Source organism: Bufo bufo, chromosome 5 (assembly GCF_905171765.1).
Source record: "Bufo bufo chromosome 5, aBufBuf1.1, whole genome shotgun sequence".
NCBI classification, from domain to species: domain Eukaryota; kingdom Metazoa; phylum Chordata; class Amphibia; order Anura; family Bufonidae; genus Bufo; species Bufo bufo.
This window is the reverse complement of record NC_053393.1, coordinates 426527621-426545917: the sequence shown is the minus strand read 5'-3', so window position 1 is coordinate 426545917 and position 18297 is coordinate 426527621. Positions and strand designations below refer to the sequence as shown.

The 18297-nt window shown below is 46.7% G+C and overlaps 1 pseudogene; it reads left to right on the top strand.

The window, feature by feature from the left end:
* The first annotated feature begins 839 nt into the window (after positions 1-839).
* Positions 840-18297, top strand: part of LOC121002547 — a 38864-nt pseudogene continuing 21406 nt past the window's right edge.

Here is an 18297-nt window from a genome sequence, read left to right as displayed (position 1 = left end):
CAATCCGTAGAACTTCTAGAGTGTGGTCCGAGGAGGTCAAGCTACAACTACAGGCCTGTTTTGAATGCACAGACTGGGGAGCCCTAGAAGAGAACGACCTGGACACCTGGGCGGATGTTGTCTCCTCGTACATCAGTTTCTGCGAAGACTCCTGCGTCCCCTCAAGACCATACACGACTTACCCAAACGATAAACCGTGGTTCACGAACAAGCTCAAACAACTACGCAGGTGCAAGGAAACCGCACATAAATCCGGTAATCAAGTAGAATACAGACTGGTCAAAAACTGCCTAAATCGGGAACTGCGTGCGGCGAAACGGGCATACGCGGAATGCATCCATCATTCTCTCCGCTCGAACGACCGGAGGGCGGTCTGGAAGGGCCTTAGGTCCGTGACTAACTACAAACCCCCCCCCCAGCGCTCACTACCCCCTGTCAGGCACTGGCAGAGGAGCTGGGCAGGTTCTACTGCAGATTCGAGACCTCGACTGAGGTGGGTGCAACTCGGCCAATGTCCCCCAGAGTGGGCACCCCAGTCCCTGCTGCCACATTATCTTGCCCGTCCGCTGACTCCCCTACAGTGAATGTGACTACGGTTCTCACCCTGCTGTCCAAGCTAAATGTGAGGAAAGCCCCCGGTCCCGATGGTGTCACTCCTGCGTGTCTGAAATACTGCTCAGACCAACTGGCCCCGGCCCTCACCCCAATCTTTAACAGATCCCTTAAGGAGGGACACGTCCCCACCTGCTTTAAGAACTCAACTCCCCGTCCCCGTGCCGAAGAAACAGGGCGTTTCTGATCTAAACAACTTCCGCCCCGTGGCTCTGACTTCGGTGGTCATGAAGACCCTAGAGAAGGTGGTCCTCTCCATCCTGAAGCCCGCCACTCTGGACCGGCTGGTCCCTCTGCAATTCACCTACAGGGCAAACAGATCCACTGATGATGCGATTAACATGTGTCTAGAGTACGTCACTGAACACCTTGACAAACCCAACACATACGCGAGAATCCTCCTTCTAGACTTCAGCTCGGCTTTTAATACCATCTCCCCCAGCATCCTGCTGAGGAACCTCACGGCGCTTGATGTCCACCCTACACTACGACACTGGATCATGGACTTCCTCACTAACAGGTCCCAGGTCGTCAGATTAGGCAATCTGTCCTCCAAACCGAGGGTCACCAACACTGGCGCCCCTCAGGGATGTGTACTATCGCCGTTCCTGTTCTCTCTGTACACTAATGAGTGCAGATCGGAGGAGGGCTCAGTTAAAGTCATCAAGTTCGCAGATGACACCACACTCGTGGGCCTGATTAGCGACAACGATGAGCAGGCCTACCGTAAGAAAATCGACAGGGTCAGCAACTGGTGTGGCGTACACAATCTGGTTCTAAACACCACAAAGATGGTCGAGCTGGTCATCGACTTCAGGAAGAAAAGGGTAGTCCCCCCCCCCCGACCTACATTGACGGATCTGAAGTCGCAAGGGTACCCAGCGCCCGCCTCCTAGGCACGACAATCTCTGAGGACCTACCCTGGCGTCCCAACATCTCGTCCATCATAAAGAAGGCTCATCAGCGGCTCTACTTCCTTCGACAACTGAAGAAGTTGGAATGGCACAGGACCTACTGAAGTACTTCTACTCCTGCACCATCGAGTCGGTACTGTGCTCCTTTTCTAGTTTGGTATGCCGGCTCATCAGCCAGTGACAAGCGCAAACTACAAAGGGTCATCAGCTCGGCGGAGAGAACTACCCGACTGCCACTACCACCCCTTGACTCTATCTTCCCTGACAGACTGCGCTCCGGGGCTCTGAAAATATCCAATGACCACTCCCATCCGGGCCATCATCTCTTCAGACGTCTTAAGTCCGGCCGCTGGTATCAGGCCATCCCTGCCAGGACATCGAGGAGGCTGAACACTTTCTTCCTAACGGCAGTCAGACTGCTGAACTCACCACGTCCCATCACCCGCTCATAATCCCTCGCCCCCTGCTGTGCCCATCGCAGAACCTCTCCCACCCCCCCCCAGTACTATGCCTGTACCTGTGCCAAACCCAATTCCGAGCACGATCGACTGTGTCGTGTTTGGCGAATAAAGTTGATTCTGATAAGTATGAATTTTTTTGTTTTTTACACTATTTTAGGTTAAATCGATTCGCTAACACAAAGCACAAGGAAATTCAGCTTAGAGGCGAATCGAATTTATCCTGAAATTCAGATCAAATTACACTTTGTGGGATTCGATTCGCTTATCTTTGGAAATCACACTGCATCTGCCACTTTAGCCTTGATTAGTGCATGAATTACTATGAGAGGTCTATCATGCTCGGTGGAGAATTAAAGATGAAAAGATTTCAGCCAGTGTTAGCTAATGATATTGCTCTAGGCTACATCCATGGATTCACAGACTATCCTTTTATTTTGCCCTTGTTAATATACATTGAGGATTTTCAGGATAGCAAAATGTACGAATTACAATCATGTTGAAATTTGTAAACCTCAGCTACTCCCTGAGCACTGGACGCACACAGCAAGATGCATGTTATCTTGACGTTTGGAATTCTAAAACATAATTGACTTCCAAATTTCACTGCAGCTTTTTTTTGTCAAATAACCAATTTCCTGTTAGTTTATTTTTTTTATTTTTCCAGTATTATGCTTCTTCTTCTTTTTCTTTTTTTTTCAAGCATATTTGCAGCGAGCATAGTTGGCTGGGTGTATTGTATTGATATGTCTTGTACAAATAGGAAAATCAATAAACAGGATGTAAAATAATAGCAAAGCTCCTTGCCCAAGCCTTAATGGAGCTCAAGTGTCCGGTCAGCTGCGTGTCTACAGTAGTGTCAGTGCAAATCTTAAAGAGCACAAAACATTAGCTAGTAAACAATATATTTTATATTCAGATATAAAAATACATTGAAAAACACACTTTCTCTATTTAATATTGGTAATGTATATTCAAAAATAAAGAAAAGGTTTCCAGGGCACAAAAGTAAATAAAGCATACCCTTTATAAAGGTATGGTGTAAAACTAGGCAACATTTCAGCCTCGCAGGGCTTTTGTGAGCCAAATATAACATATTAAATAATTTCATCCATTTTTTTATATCCAGAATGGTGCTGTTCAGTCAAAACCAAACACTGCCTGCTATAATAAAAGAATATATCCCTGTGAGATTATGGTGGCACATTACCTACAGCATTGCTGCATTGCAGCAAATTATCACTAGCATTGCTGCACTGCAGCACTGGGGCCCCAGATTTTAATTTAGCCAAGGCACAATCTGCATGGAGGTTGCATGCTCTCAATATATTTATATGGCTTTCTACCAACAATCCCAAAAATCACGCCGCCATAGTGCAATTCTAAGTTAATTGGTTTTAAAGAATGGGCCAGACTAAAAGGTGTGAAAACCCCTGAAAAAATATGTATGTATTTTGAAAGGGAAAGTCTCCCACTTTTTATAAGGAAGGATAAAGGGGCTGAGTTCTTATTAGTTATACACTTAGGCCAGCTACACATATGTCTGGCTATCTGGCTCAGTTACCCTCTGGCGTGAAGCAGAAAATGTCTGAGGGGGACCGAGCCAGAACTGATCCCATAGTTTTCTATTAATACATTTTTATGAGGATGCATGTTACCAATAACCTTCATGAGGATGCATGTTGTTATTTATTCTTATGAGGATATATGTTACTAATAATCTTCACGAGAATGCATGTTACTAATAATTAGAGAATGGCGAATCGAAGCTGACAAACTGGAATTCGTTCCGAATTTCAGGAAAAATTCGATTCGCACTGAATGCGAAATACCTCACACTTCGTAGTAACAAATCACATTTTTTCCTAAAATGGCTGCTGCATATGTGAGGACATGAAGAAAGGAACTCTGGGAAGGCAGAATCACCCATACTGACATGCATGCAGCCAATCAGCAGCCAGCCCTGTGATGTCACAGCCCTATAAATATGGCAGCCATCTTAGATTCTGTCATTCACCAGAGTACTTAGTGCAGGGAGAGACGTGTCTGCAGGCGCTAGGGACAGTGATAGAAAAAATGTCATTGTGCTAAAAAAAAAGTGCAGGGAAAGATTATTCAAGGTGTAGGGAAAGGATAGGGAGGAATCATTCCACTGCATTTCTGTTGAACAGGGTTCAGTCGGGGAGGTGACAGCCTGGGTAATAGGAACATTCCTATTACACCTTGCTGCACTGACTGTGGATCCAAATTGCCATTATACAGCTCTGTAAATCCAGCAAACCGTTCTTATTAGGGTGCGAATGCTGTTTGATACAGGCATTAACAGGGTTTATTACAAGGCAAAATTTCTACGTCTTAGTTGCCCTTGTGCGGTGCAGTTATCTGTAGTAAAGGCTTTAGTGGGGTGTTTTAGCGGAAAAAGAAAAAATATATTTGCCGCTCAGCGGTGCAGTTATCTGTAGTAAAGGATTTTGTGGGGTGTTTTAGCGGAAAAAGAAGAAATACATTTGTCGTTCTGCAGTGCAGTTATTTCTTGTTAAGCTTTTTGTGATGTGTTTTAGCGGAAAAAGAAAAACTACATTTGCCACTCTGCGGTGCCGTTATTTCTTGTTAAGCCTTTTGTGACGTGTATTAACGTAAAAGAAAAAATATATTTGCCGCTCTGTGGTGCAGTAATCTGTAGTAAAGGCTTTTGTGGGGTGTTTTAGCGTAAAAAGAAAAAATACATTTGCTGCTCTGCGGTGCAGTTATTTCTTGTTAGGCGTTTTGTGACGTGTATTAGCGCAAAAAGAAAAAATACATTTTCCGCTCTGCGGGGTAGTAATCTGTTGTAAAGGCTTTTGTGGGGTGTTTTAGCGGAAGAAAAAATGTAGTTGCCTAATTGCCGTTCAGCGGTGCATTGAGATATTTTACAGCCCAGTTTGCCATGTATTACTGGGGAAATACAAATACATTTGCCTTTTATTGTGGCACATCTGTTGAAAAGTCTTTTGTGTGAAAATAGAAAAAAATTGGGCCTAATTGCCATTCAGCGGTGTAGTTATATGTGGTGAAGCACCTTTCACGGTATGGACCGAATTACGTAGTGGTGAACTTTTATATGGTGAACAGGCTTTTTGGGGGAAAATTGATGGGTGATAGTAGACTTACTTCTGTATGATCCGAACTCCATTATCCTTTCTTTGGTGAAAATTTTTATTGCAACCAATTTGTCTTCGGGAGAATTGATGGATGATTTTACGCCTTCTTTTGCGGTATGGACCGAACTACGTAGTGGTGAAATATTTTATGGGAAACAGGCTTTTTTGGGAAAAATTTATGGGTCATAATATACTTTCTTCTGTATGAACCGAATTCCATTATCCTTTCATGTGAAATTTTTTATTTCAAACATGTTTTCTTTGGGAAAATTGATGGGTGATTGCAGACCTCCTTTTGCTGTATGGACTGAATTGCGTTGTCGTGGGTCCTGCAGTAAGCATAATGAAGACGCTGATGACAACACACCAGCAGACTTTGCCTTTACCATCTATTCACAATTAAATCAAGCAGCTTCACTAAGTAGAAAACATTCATGTGTTTTTATCTGCTCCCTCTGCATTCGATCTCCACAGCACACAAGACATGACAGGAGAGCCTCTGCTTTGGAGTCCAAGTCCAGTTTCTTAAGATCAGAAGTTCCATCAGAATTGTGCGTAACAATCTTGCTCCCTGTGCAAAGCCATAACAAAAAGACTCCGTAGGCATACACATCAGAGGAAGCTGAATCTGTTTGCCACAATTTTAATTCAGGAGCAGTAAACAGCGGGAAGCAAATAGAGGTGGCTGAACTCTGTATCTCTTGTGAAGTCAATGTCTCCAGCTATGCCCCTCTCGCTATTCACAGCACATGCAAGCCATGTGTGACCCCTCTCAATTAAGGGCCTACTTGCCGTTCAGCGGTGGAGTTATATGTGGTAAAGCCCTTTTTGTGGTGAAATTCTTTATGTGACACTGGCTCTTTTTCTGAAAATTAATGGGTGAATGTACACCTCCTTTTGCGGTATGGACTGAAGCACTTAGTGGTGAAATTCTTTATGAGACACTGGCTCTTTTTCTGAAAATGTATGGGTGAATGTACACCTCCTTTTGTGGTATGGACTGAAGCACTAAGTTGTGAAATTCTTTATGTGACACTGGCTCTTTTTCTGAAAATGTATGGGTGAATGTACACCTCCTTTTGCGGTATGGAATGAAGCACTAAGTTGTGAAATTCTTTATGTGACACTGGCTCTTTTTCTAAAAATGTATGGGTGAATGTACACCTCCTTTTGCGGTATGGAATGAAGCACTTAGTGGTGAAATTCTTTATGTGACACTGGCTCTTTTTCTAAAAATGTATGGGTGAATGTACACCTCCTTTTGCGGTATGGAACGACTTATTTAGTGGTGAAATTCTTTATGCGACACTGGCTCTTTTTCGGAAAATGTATGGTTGTAGGTACACCTCCTTTTAGCGGTATGGGCTGAATTACGTGCCCGCTTTGTCCCACAAGTGATATGGTGGACAGAATCCGGATTAATGAAAACAGGTTATCAGCAGCAGGCTTTTAGCCTTGTAATCTGTGATGGTATGTTTGATAGAGGGTATACTCCTCTTCAATTCAGGTACACGGTGTTTAGTATACAGTACTACATTGGTAGTACTAAACACCGTGTACCTGAATTGAAGAGGAGTATACCCTCTACCAAACATATCATCACAGATTACCATGCTGAAAGCCTGCTGCTGATAACCTGTTTTCATTCATCTGGATTCTGTCCACCATATCACTTGTGGGACATAGCAGGCACATAACTACATCAAGTGTGTATGCAAATATTTTACGGTAGCTTTGGAACAAATATACCGCATTATCCCAATATCGAGCAGCGTTTTGTGGTGACTGCGTTTATGGTGATTGCGGACCTGTGAGATTTGTGGGGGTCTGCAAGATTTATACATTTATTTTAGCTAAACCATAATACGGTATATTAACTTAGCATTTTGAGTATTATTGTAATATTGCATGTCTTTTATGTCATTTTAGGATTTATGTTATTATTATTGTTTATGTACTACTATATATAGAGTATTTAATAAATATTTTATGCAAATATTTTATGACCATATTCCCATCTAGCGAGTGCCCCTCCACACTTTATCTATTTTTGCTTTTCTTTGGAACGGGCGAGTCCAGTGAGGTGTGCACCCATTTTCATTGCGTCCATTAGGTGAGCCACCGAACCAAACTTTTTACGCCTATGGGCTGAATTACGTAGTGGTGAAATGTGTCTTGTGAAACTGGCTTTTTTGGGGAAAATTGATGGGTGACTGTACACCTCCTTTTGCTGTATGGGCTGAATTACGCAGTGTTGACATTTTTAATTTCAAAGTAAACTCTGCTGCTCTGTATCTCTTGTGAAGTCAATGTCTCCAAATATGACCCTCTTGTGATTTACACCAAATACATTCTTTTCATGTAAAGATCCAAGAATTATGTTGGAGGCATGTAGTGTATGCAAGCCATGTGAGACCCCTCTCATCACTCTCACGCTGCTCTGCACCTGGTTTGCCTGGGCGAACAGAGTCACACAGGGGAGGAACTGCTCCATGTTCTTCAGCAAGAAATCGAATCCTGGCTTTCTCCATGACAACTCAAAATCAGAACCATGGTGACTGACAACGGGAAGAACTCTGCATGGCACACGTGTTCAATCTGGTTGTCAAGCTGTTCCTGAAGTCTTCCACCCATCTGCAAGACATCCTAACAATGGCCTGGAAACTTTGCATGCACTTCAGCCACTCATACACTGCAAAGCACGCCCTCCTTGAGCTGCAGCGGCAGAACGGCATTCTCCAACATAGGCGGATATGCAACGTTTCCAACCATTGGAATTCCACCCTCCATATGTTGGACCGACTGTAAGAACAGAGAAAGGCCATAAACAATTTCTTGATGATCCAAGCGGACAGGAGTAGTCCCCTGTGTAACTCCGATGTCAGCCAGTGGCAGCTCATGCGTGACACCTGCCGTTTGCTCAGACCTAGAGTTGAGCGGACACCTGGATGTTCGGGTTCGGCAGGTTCGGCCGAACTTGAAAAAAAAGTTCTGGTTCGGGACCCGAACTTGACCCAAACTTGACCCCGAACCCGAACCCCATTGAAGTCAATGGAGACCCAAACTTTTGGGCACTAAAATGGCTCTAAAATAGTCCTGGAAAGGGCTAGAGGGCTGCAAAAGGCATCAAAATGTGCTTAAGAGCATGGCAACTGTTCTGCAAACAAATGTGGATAGGGAAATGTCTTAAAATAACATAAAATACAGAAAAATTAAAAATAACAATCTGGATCTAAGAGTAGGAGGTTGAGGAGGCGGTGGATGGGTGGATGTGGCGGTGTAGGTTGACGTGGCGGTGTAGGTGGAAGCGGCGGTGAAGGAGGAATAGGTAGCCAACACTAATTTGTGTTATTTTTTATTTTTAAATTGGGGTATCCCCCAAAATGGGACATATAACAAAATAAAACAAAGAATAAGTGCACTTGAGTACAAGGTGTCAGGTGGGAATGCCATCAGACGCGCATCTTCCGATCAGTAACAGATGTTTTCACAAAATTTAGCAATGCAAAGCAGGGGTTCATTCACGGCAAAAGGGGGTTCATGTCACCCAGCAAAACAACAGAGGATTTTGAGAGATTTAGGCCCCTGTCACCCAGGCACAGCAGGCGTTCATTCACGGCAAAAGGGGGTTCTTGTCACCCAGCAATAGAACAGAGGATTTTGAGAGATTTAGGCCCCTGTCACCCAGGCACAGCAGGGGTTCATTCACGGCAAAAGGGGGTTCATGTCACCCAGCAATACAACAGAGGATTTTGAGAGATTTAGGCCCCTGTCACCCAGGCACAGCAGGGGTTTATTCACGGCAAAAGGGGGGTTCATGTCACAAAGCAATACAACAGAGGATTTTGAGAGATTTAGGCCCCTGTCACCCAGGCACAGCAGGGGTTCATTCACGGCAAAAGGGGGTTCATGTCACCCAGCAATAGAACAGACGATTTTGAGAGATTTAGGCCCCTGTCACCCAGGCACAGCAGGGGTTCATTCATGGCAAAAGGGGGTTCATGTCACCCACCAATACAACAGAGGATTTTGAGAGATTTAGGCCCCTGTCACCCAGGCACAGCAGGGGTTTATTCATGGCAAAAGGGGGTTCTTGTCACCCAGCAATACAACAGAGGATTTTGAGAGATTTAGGCCCCTGTCACCCAGGCACAGCAGGGGTTCATTCACGGCAAAAGGGGGTTCTTGTGATCCAGCAATAGAACAGAAGATTTTGAGAGATTTAGGCCCCTGTCACCCAGGCACAGCAGGGGTTCATTCACGGCAAAAGGGGGTTCATGTCACCCACCAATACAACAGAGGATTTTGAGAGATTTAGGCCCCTGTCACCCAGGCACAGCAGGGGTTCATTCACGGCAAAAGGGGGTTCTTGTCACCCAGCAATAGAACAGACGATTTTGAGAGATTTAGGCCCCTGTCACCCAGGCACAGCAGGGGTTCATTCACTGCAAAAGGGGGTTCATGTCACCCAGAAATAGAACAGACGATTTTGAGAGATTTAGGCCCCTGTCACCCAGGCACAGCAGGGGTTCATTCATGGCAAAAGGGGGTTCATGTCACCCACCAATACAACAGAGGATTTTAAAAGATTTAGGCCCCTGTCACCCAGGCACAGCAGGGGTTTATTCATGGCAAAAGGGGGTTCTTGTCACCCAGCAATACAACAGAGGATTTTGAGAGATTTAGGCCCCTGTCACCCAGGCACAGCAGGGGTTCATTCACGGCAAAAGGGGGATCATGTCACCCATCAATACAACAGAGGATTTTGAGAGATTTAGGCCCCTGTCACCCAGGCACAGCAGGGGTTCATTCACGGCAAAAGGGGGTTCTTGTCACCCAGCAATAGAACAGACGATTTTGAGAGATTTAGGCCCCTGTCACCCAGTCACAGCAGGGGTTCATTCACGGCAAAAAAGGGTTCATGTCACCCAGCAATACAACAGAGGATTTTGAGAGATTTAGGCCCCTGTGACCCAGGCACAGCAGGGGTTCATTCACGGCAAAAGGGGGGTTCTTGTCACCCAGCAATACAACAGAGGATTTTGAGAGATTTAGGCCCCTGTCACGCAGGCACAGCAGGGGTTCATTCACGGCAAAAGGGGGTTCTTGTCACCCAGCAATACAACAGAGGATTTTGAGAGATTTAGGTCCCTGTCACCCAGGCACAGCAGGAGTTTGTATACGCCAAAAATGGTAAAATGTCACCCGACAATTGAAAATAAGAATTTTTTCAATTTAGGGCACTAAAATTGGCACTTTTTGCATTAAAATGGCTCTAAAATAGTCCTTGAAAAGGCTAGAGGGATGTAAAAGGCAGTAAAATGTGCTTAAGAGCATGGCAACTGCTCTGCAAACAAATGTGGATAGGGAAATAACTTAAAATGAAATAAAATAACAAAAAATTACAAATTATCCACCTCAGAGAAGGAGGTGGATATGGAGTCGGAGGTTGAGGAGGCGGTGAATGTGGTGTTGTAGGTGGAGGCAGCAATGGAGGAGGAGGAGGTAGCCAACAATGTTTTTTTTTTTTTTTTTTATTGGGGTAGGTAGCCCTCAAAATATTGGGACAAATAAAAAAAAAGAAAACAAAGAATCATTGCACTTGACTTGAGTACAAGAATGTATGTTTGATGGTGGTATAAATGTCTATTCTGCACAGACAAGTCTTGTGGGATCCAAGCCTGGTTCATTTTAATGAACGTGAGCTTGTCCACGTTGGCTGTGGACAGGCGGCTGCGTCTGTCTGTAATGACGCCTCCTGCCATGCTAAATACACATTTAGAGAGTACACTGGCTGCAGGGCAGGCCAGCACCTCCAAGGCATACAGTGCAAGCTCTCGCCATGTGGACAATTTGGAGACCCAGAAGTTGAATGGGGCAGAGCCATCAGTCAGTACGTGTAGGCGTGTGCACAGGTACTGTTCCACCATGTTGTTCAAATGCTGCCTCCTGCTAACACGCTCCATATCAGCAGTTGGGGCCGGTTGTTGCGGCGAGGTGACAAAGCTTTTCCACATGTCGGCCATGCTAACCCTGCCTTCTGAGGTGCTGGCGCTGACACAGCTGCATTGGCGACCTCTTCCTCCTCCCCTGCCTTTGCCTTGTGCTTCCACTTGTCCCCCGGCGTCAATCGGGAATGCTCTCAGGAGCACGCCTACCAGCGTGCACCTGTTGTCGCGCATCTTCCGATCACGCTCCAGTGAGGGAATTAAGGACGGTACATTGTCTTTGTAATGGGGATCCAGCAGGGTGGCCACCCAGTAGTCAGCACACGTTAAAATGTGGGCAACTCTGCAGTCGTTGCGCAGGCACTGCAGCATGTAGTCGCTCATGTGTGCCAGGCTGCCCAGAGGTAAGGACAAGCTGTCCTCTGTGGGAGGCATATCGTTTGCATCCTCCGTATCCCCCCAGCCACGCACCAGTGATGGGCTCGAGCTGTGTTGGATACCACCCCGCTGTGAACATGCTTCATCCCCATCCTCCTCCTCCTCATCCTCCTCCTCCTCGTCCTCCAGTAGTGGGCCCTGGCTGGCCAAATTTGTACCTGGCCTCTGCTGTAGCAAAAATCCTCTTTCTGAGCCACTTTTAAAAGACTGGCCTGAAAGTGTTAGAGATGACCCCTCTTCCTCCTCCTCGTCCTGGGCCACATCCTCTTCCATCATCGCCCTAAGTGTTTTCTCAAAGAGACATAGAAGTGGTATTGTAACGCTGATAACGGCGTCATTGCCACTTGCCATGTTGGTGGAGTACTCGAAACAGCGCAACAGGGCACACAGGTCTCGCATGGAGGCCCAGTCATTGGTGGTGAAGTGGTGCTGTTCCACAGTGCGACTCACCCGTGCGTGCTGCAGCTGAAACTCCACTATGGCCTGCTGCTGCTCGTACAGTCTCTCCAGCATGGTGGGCACGTCGCATATGAGGCGGTGAGCGGAAAGGCCGAAGTTACGCTGTAGAGCAGACAGCCGAGCGGCGGCAGGATGAGAACGCCGGAAGCGCGCACAGACGGCCCGCACTTTATGCAGCAGCTCTGACATGTCGGGGTAGTTGTGAAAGAATTTCTGCACCACCAAATTCAGCACATGCGCCAGGCAAGGGATGTGCGTCAAACCGGCTAGTCCCAGAGCTGCAACCTGATTTCGCCCATTATCGCACACCACCAGGCCAGGCTTGAGGCCCACTGGCAGCAACCACTCGTTGGTCTGTTGTTCTATACCCCGCCACAACTCCTGCGCAGTGTGGGGCCTGTCCCCCAAACACATCAGTTTCAGAATGGCCTGCTGACGTTTACCCCTGGCTGTGCTGAAGTTGGTGGTGAATGTCTGTCGCTGACCGGATGAGGAGTTGGTAGAAGAGGAGGAGGAAGCCGAGTAGGAAAAGGAGGCAACAGGAGGCAAAGAATGATGCCCTGCGATCCTTGGCGGCGGAAGGACGTGCGCCAAAAGCTCTCCGTCTGGGGCCCAGCCGGCACTACATTTACCCAGTGTGCAGTTAGGGAGATATAGCGTCCCTGGGCCGTGCTTACTGGTCCACGTATCTGTGCTTAGGTGGACCTTGCCACAGATGGCGTTGAGCAGTGCACACTTGATTTTATCCGATACTTGGTTGTGCAGGGAGGGCACGGCTCCCCTGGAGAAGTAGTGGCGGCTGGGAACAACGTACTGTGGGACAGCAAGCGACATGAGCTGTTTGAAGCTGTCCGTCTCCACCAGCCTAAATGACAGCATTTCAAAGGCCAGCAGTTTAGAAATGCTGGTATTCAGGGCCAGGGATCGAGGGTGGCTAGGTGGGAATTTACGCTTTCTCTCAAAAGGTTTGTGAGATGGAGAGCTGAACGCTTCCGTGTGACATGGTGATGCTTGGTGACGGAGGTGGTGTTGTTGGTGGCACATCCTCTGTTTGCTGGGCGGCAGGTGCCAACGTTCCTCCAGAGGCGGAGGAAGAGGCCGAGGCAGCAGCAGAAGAGGGAGCAGGAGGGGCCTGAGCCCTTTCTTGGTTTTGAAGGTGCTTACTCCACTGCAGCCCGTGTCTCGCATGTAGATGCCTGGTCATGCAGGTTGTGCTAAGGTTCAGAACGTTAATGCCTCGCTTCAGGCTCTGATGGCACAGCGTGCAAACCACTCGGATCTTGTCGTCAGCACATTGTGTGAAGAAGTGCCATGCCAGGGAACTCCTTGAAGCTGCCTTTGGTGTGCTCGGTCCCTGTTGACGGTGGCCAGTAGCAGGCGAAATGTTTTGGCGACGGCTGCTCTGCTTTTGCACCCTGCTCCCGCTTTTGCTACGCTGTTGGCTCGGTCTCACCACTGCCTCTTCCTCCGAACTCTGAAAGTCAGTGGCACGACCTTCATTCCATGTGGTGTCTAGGACCTCATCGTCCCCTGCATGGTCTTCCACCCAGTCTTCCTCCCTGACCTCCTTTTCGGTCTGCACACTGCAGAAAGACGCAGCAGTTGGCACCTGTGTTTCGTCATCATAAGTGACATGCTGAGGTGGTATTCCCATATCCTCATCAGGAAACATAAGTGGTTGTGCGTCAGTGCATTCTATGTCTTCCACCCCTGGGGAAGGGCTAGGTGGATGCCCTTGGGAAACCCTGCCAGCAGAGTCTTCAAACAGCATAAGAGACTGCTGCATGACTTGAGGCTCAGACAGGTTCCCCGACATGCACGGAGGTGATGTGACAGACTGATGGGCATGGGTTTCAGGCGCCACCTGTGCGCTTTCTGCAGAAGACTGGGTGGGAGATAATGTGAACGTGCTGGATCCACTGTCGGCCACCCAATTGACTAGCGCCTACCTTACCAGCCTTAGAACGGCATTAGGCCCGACCAAATATCGCTGTAGGTTTTGATTAGTACGCTCTGTCTGCTCATTCGACTGCGGATAAAAAGCCGAAGAGAATGAAAGTTGAATGCCAAGCCGAGAGCAGAACGCCCTCCAAAACCTGGAGACAAACTGTGTGCCCCTATCAGAAACCACATCCGAAGGAATGTCATGCAATTTCACGATATTATCCACAAAAATCTGCTCAAGAGTCTTTGGGCAGACTAGCTAACGATATAAAGTGAGCAATTTTACTAAAATGGTCAACAACCACCAAAATTACTGTTTTCCCGGAGGAACTCTGCAGATCCGTAATAAAGTCCATAGACAAGTACATCCAAGGATGAGACGGAATAGACAAAGGAAGAAGTGAACCAGCAGGTCGAGTATGAGCAACCTTTGACCGTGCACAGGTTTCACAAGCTGCCACGTAATCCTCAATGCTCCTACGTAACCCGGGCCACCAGAACCTCCGGGACACAAGATCAAAGGTGGATTTATCACCAGGATGTCCAGCAAGGACAGTATCGTGATGTTCCTTGAATACCTAGTATCGCAGTCTATCAGGAACAAACAACTTTCCTGGGGGACAAGAACCAGGAGCCCCCTCCAGGGCTCCCAACACCTCCATCTCCAATTCGGGGTACAGAGCGGAGACCACCACCCCATCAGCCAAAATCAGGGCACGATCTTCTGAATCACATACCCCAGGAAAACTGCGAGACAACGCATCTGCCTTGATGTTTTTAACCCCCGGGCGAAAAGTAACCACAAAATTGAACCTGGTAAAAAACTGTGACCATCTGGCCTGTCTAGGGTTCAGACGCTTGGCAGATTGCAGGTAAGTCAAATTCTTATGATCCGTATATACTGTAACAGGGTGAGAAGCCCCCTCCAACCAGTGATGCCATTCCTCAAAGGCCAATTTGATGGCCAGCAATTCTCTATCTCCTACATCATAATTCCTCTCGGCGACCGAGAGCTTCTTGGAAAAAAAAACCACACGGAACCCATTTTCCAGGAGATGAACCCTGCGACAGCACTGCTCCTACCCCCACCTCTGATGCATCAACTTCCACCACAAATGGCTGAGATACATCGGGCTGCACCAGAATGGGAGCTGACGCAAAACATTCCTTAATACTTGAAAAGGCCTGCAATGACTCATCTGAACAGACAGACGTTGGCGCCCTTCTTAGTCATATCAGTAAGAGGTCTTACAATGGTAGAATAGTTCAAAATAAATTTTCTATAATAATTAGTAAACCCCAAAAACCGCATCAAAGCTTTCTGATTCTCCGGTCGGTCCCATTCCAGAACCGCCCGGACCTTTTCGGGGTCCATACGAAAACCAGAGTCAGAAAGCAGATATCCCAGAAACGGAAGCTCCTGCACAGAAAACACACATTTATCCAATTTGGCATATAATTTATTCTCCCGAAGGATCGTCAAGACCTGTCTCACGTGATCCTGATGGGTCTTCAGATCAGGAGAGTAAATTAAAATGTCATCCAAGTAAACTACCACGAACCTCCCCACAAAATGATGGAAAATGTCATTGACGAATCACTGAAATACCGCTGGCGCATTCATTAACGCAAAAGGTATAACCAGATTTTCAAAATGACCCTCGTGCATGTTGAAGGCCGTTTTCCACTCATCCCCTTCCTTGATTCTGATCAGATTGTAGGCCCCTCTTAAATCCAACTTGGAGAACACCTTGGCTCCAACAATCTGATCAAAAAGATCGGAGATCAAAGGAAGGGGATATGGATCACGGACCGTAATACGGTTCAATTCCCGAAAATCTCAGCGATCTCAGCGATCCATCCTTTTTCTTAACAAAGAAAAAACCCACTGCCACTGGTGACTTAGATGGCCTAATATGACCTTTTGCCAAACTCTCGGCAATATACTTCCGCATGACCTCTCTTTCAGGTTGAGAAAGATTGTAAAGCCGAGACTTTGGCAACTTAGCCCCTGGAATGAGATTAACTGGACAATCATAGTCACGATGAGGGGGCAATTCCTGAGCCCCACCCTCCAAAAACACATCCGCAAAATCCGAGAGATACAGAGGTAGAGCCGTAGTAGACACTTCAGAGATAGATGTGCCAAGACAATTATCCGAACAAAATTCGCTCCAACCAATGATCTGTTTTGATTGCCAATCTATAATTGGGTTATATTTTGTCAACCACAGTAAACCTAAGACTATAGGAGCGGGCAAGTCCTTCATGACAAAACAAGACATAATCTCAACATGTGAATCACCCACCCTTAACAGAATACCATGAGCAATATGAGACTCCTTTGAGAAAGAGGGGAAGATACAATTGCGAAAACCGGAATCTCTCTTTCTAAAGTGCAAGTACTTAGACCCAGATTTTGAAGAAAAAGAGAATCAATAAGGTTTACCCCAGCAAAAAAAGTCTAGCGCCACCATAGCTGGAAGGAGAAAACGAGTACTACAGGGAGCTTGCATACCTGTTTGCTCCACCACTCCATTCACACTACCAAGAGTCAGGAATGTGTTTTTTTTCTCTTTAAGTAAACCTCTTTGTGACTCTTTCTCATCAACATGCGGTTTAACAAAAGGACAAGCAAAAATAAAATGACCACTTTTCCCACAGTAATAACATAGTTTATGCAATCTCCTAAAGTCTCTACTATCAGAATGGAAAGATACCTGACCTAGCTGCATGGGTTCCTCCCCTACCCCAGAGTTACATGTAATATCACCCTGGGGAGCAGGTGAGACGAAACCACTCACAGAAGGGATCCCTTGCGTGGAGGGAGCCTTACACCTCTCTCTAATACGTCTATCTAACCGTACTGCCAAAGACATAGCATTCTCCAATGTATCCGGGTACTCATGAAAGGCAAGGGCATCTTTCAAACTCTCAGATAACCCTTGAAAAAACTGACTACGTAATGCGGGGTAATTCCACTGTGACTCGGTAGCCCATCTCCTAAACTCATTGCAGTAAGCCTCTGCAGTATGTTCACCTTGCAATAAATTACGCAATTTAGATTCCGCCATCGAGACCCGATCTGGGTCATCATAAATTAATCCAAGGCTTTAAAAAATTCCTCCACCGACCGGAGGGCCAGAGAACTGGGCGGCAGAGAAAAGGCCCAGAATTGCACATCCCTTTTAAGCAGAGAAATGATTATACCAACCCTCTGACTTTCATCACCAGACGAAGATGGACGCAGCCGAAAATACAACTTGCATGATTCTTTAAAGCGGATAAAGTCATCCACACCCCCTGCAAATCTATCAGGGAGAGCGACTTTAGGCTCCCCAAAAAATTACCTTGCACCTGATGCCAGAGCATTCTGACACCGTGTGACCGAATTACGCAGATCCGCAACCTCTAGGGATAATCCCTGCATGCGATCAACTAGCGTATTAATTGACTCCATCTCAAAACCGCTGAGCAATGGCAGTCAAAGTATGGGCGGGTTATAATGTCACGGCGGACAGGATATCAAATACATAGAAAAACAAACAAACAAGTTTCTAGGCGAGAAGCTAGGGATCAAGGTCATCTCCTGATAAATCCCTACCAGTAGAGTTGAGCGAACACCTGGATGTTCGGGTTCGAGAAGTTCGGCCGAACTTCCCGGAAATGTTCGGGTTCGGGATCCGAACCCGACCCGAACTTCGTCCCGAACCCGAACCCCATTGAAGTCAATGAGGACCCGAACTTTTGGGCACTAAAAAGGCTGTAAAACAGCCCAGAAAAGAGCTAGAGGGCTGCAAAAGGCAGCAACATGTAGGTAAATCCCCTGCAAACAAATGTGGATAGGGAAATGAATTAAAATAAAAATTAAAAAAATAAAAATTAACCAATATCAATTGGACAGAGGTCCCATAGCAGAGAATCTGGCTTCACGTCAGCAGAGAATCAGTCTCTTCATGCCAAAGCAAAGAATCTGGCTTCATGTCAGCACAGAATCAGTCTCTTCATGCCATAGCAGAGAATCTGGCTTCATGTCAGCACAGAATCAGTCTTCATGTCATAGCAGAGAATCAGGCTTCACGTCACCCACCACTGGAACAGGCCACTGTCACACATTTAGGCCCCGGCACCCAGACAGAGGAGAGCGGTCCCGTAACAGAGAATCTGGCCTTATGTCAGCACAGAATCTGTCTTCATGTCATAGCAGAGAATCAGGCTTCACGTCACCCACCACTGGAACAGGCCACTGTCACACATTTAGGCCCCGGCACCCAGACAGAGGAGAGCGGTCCCGTAACAGAGAATCTGGCCTTATGTCAGCGCAGAATCTGTCTTCATGTCATAGCAGAGAATCAGGCTTCACGTCACCCACCACTGGAACAGG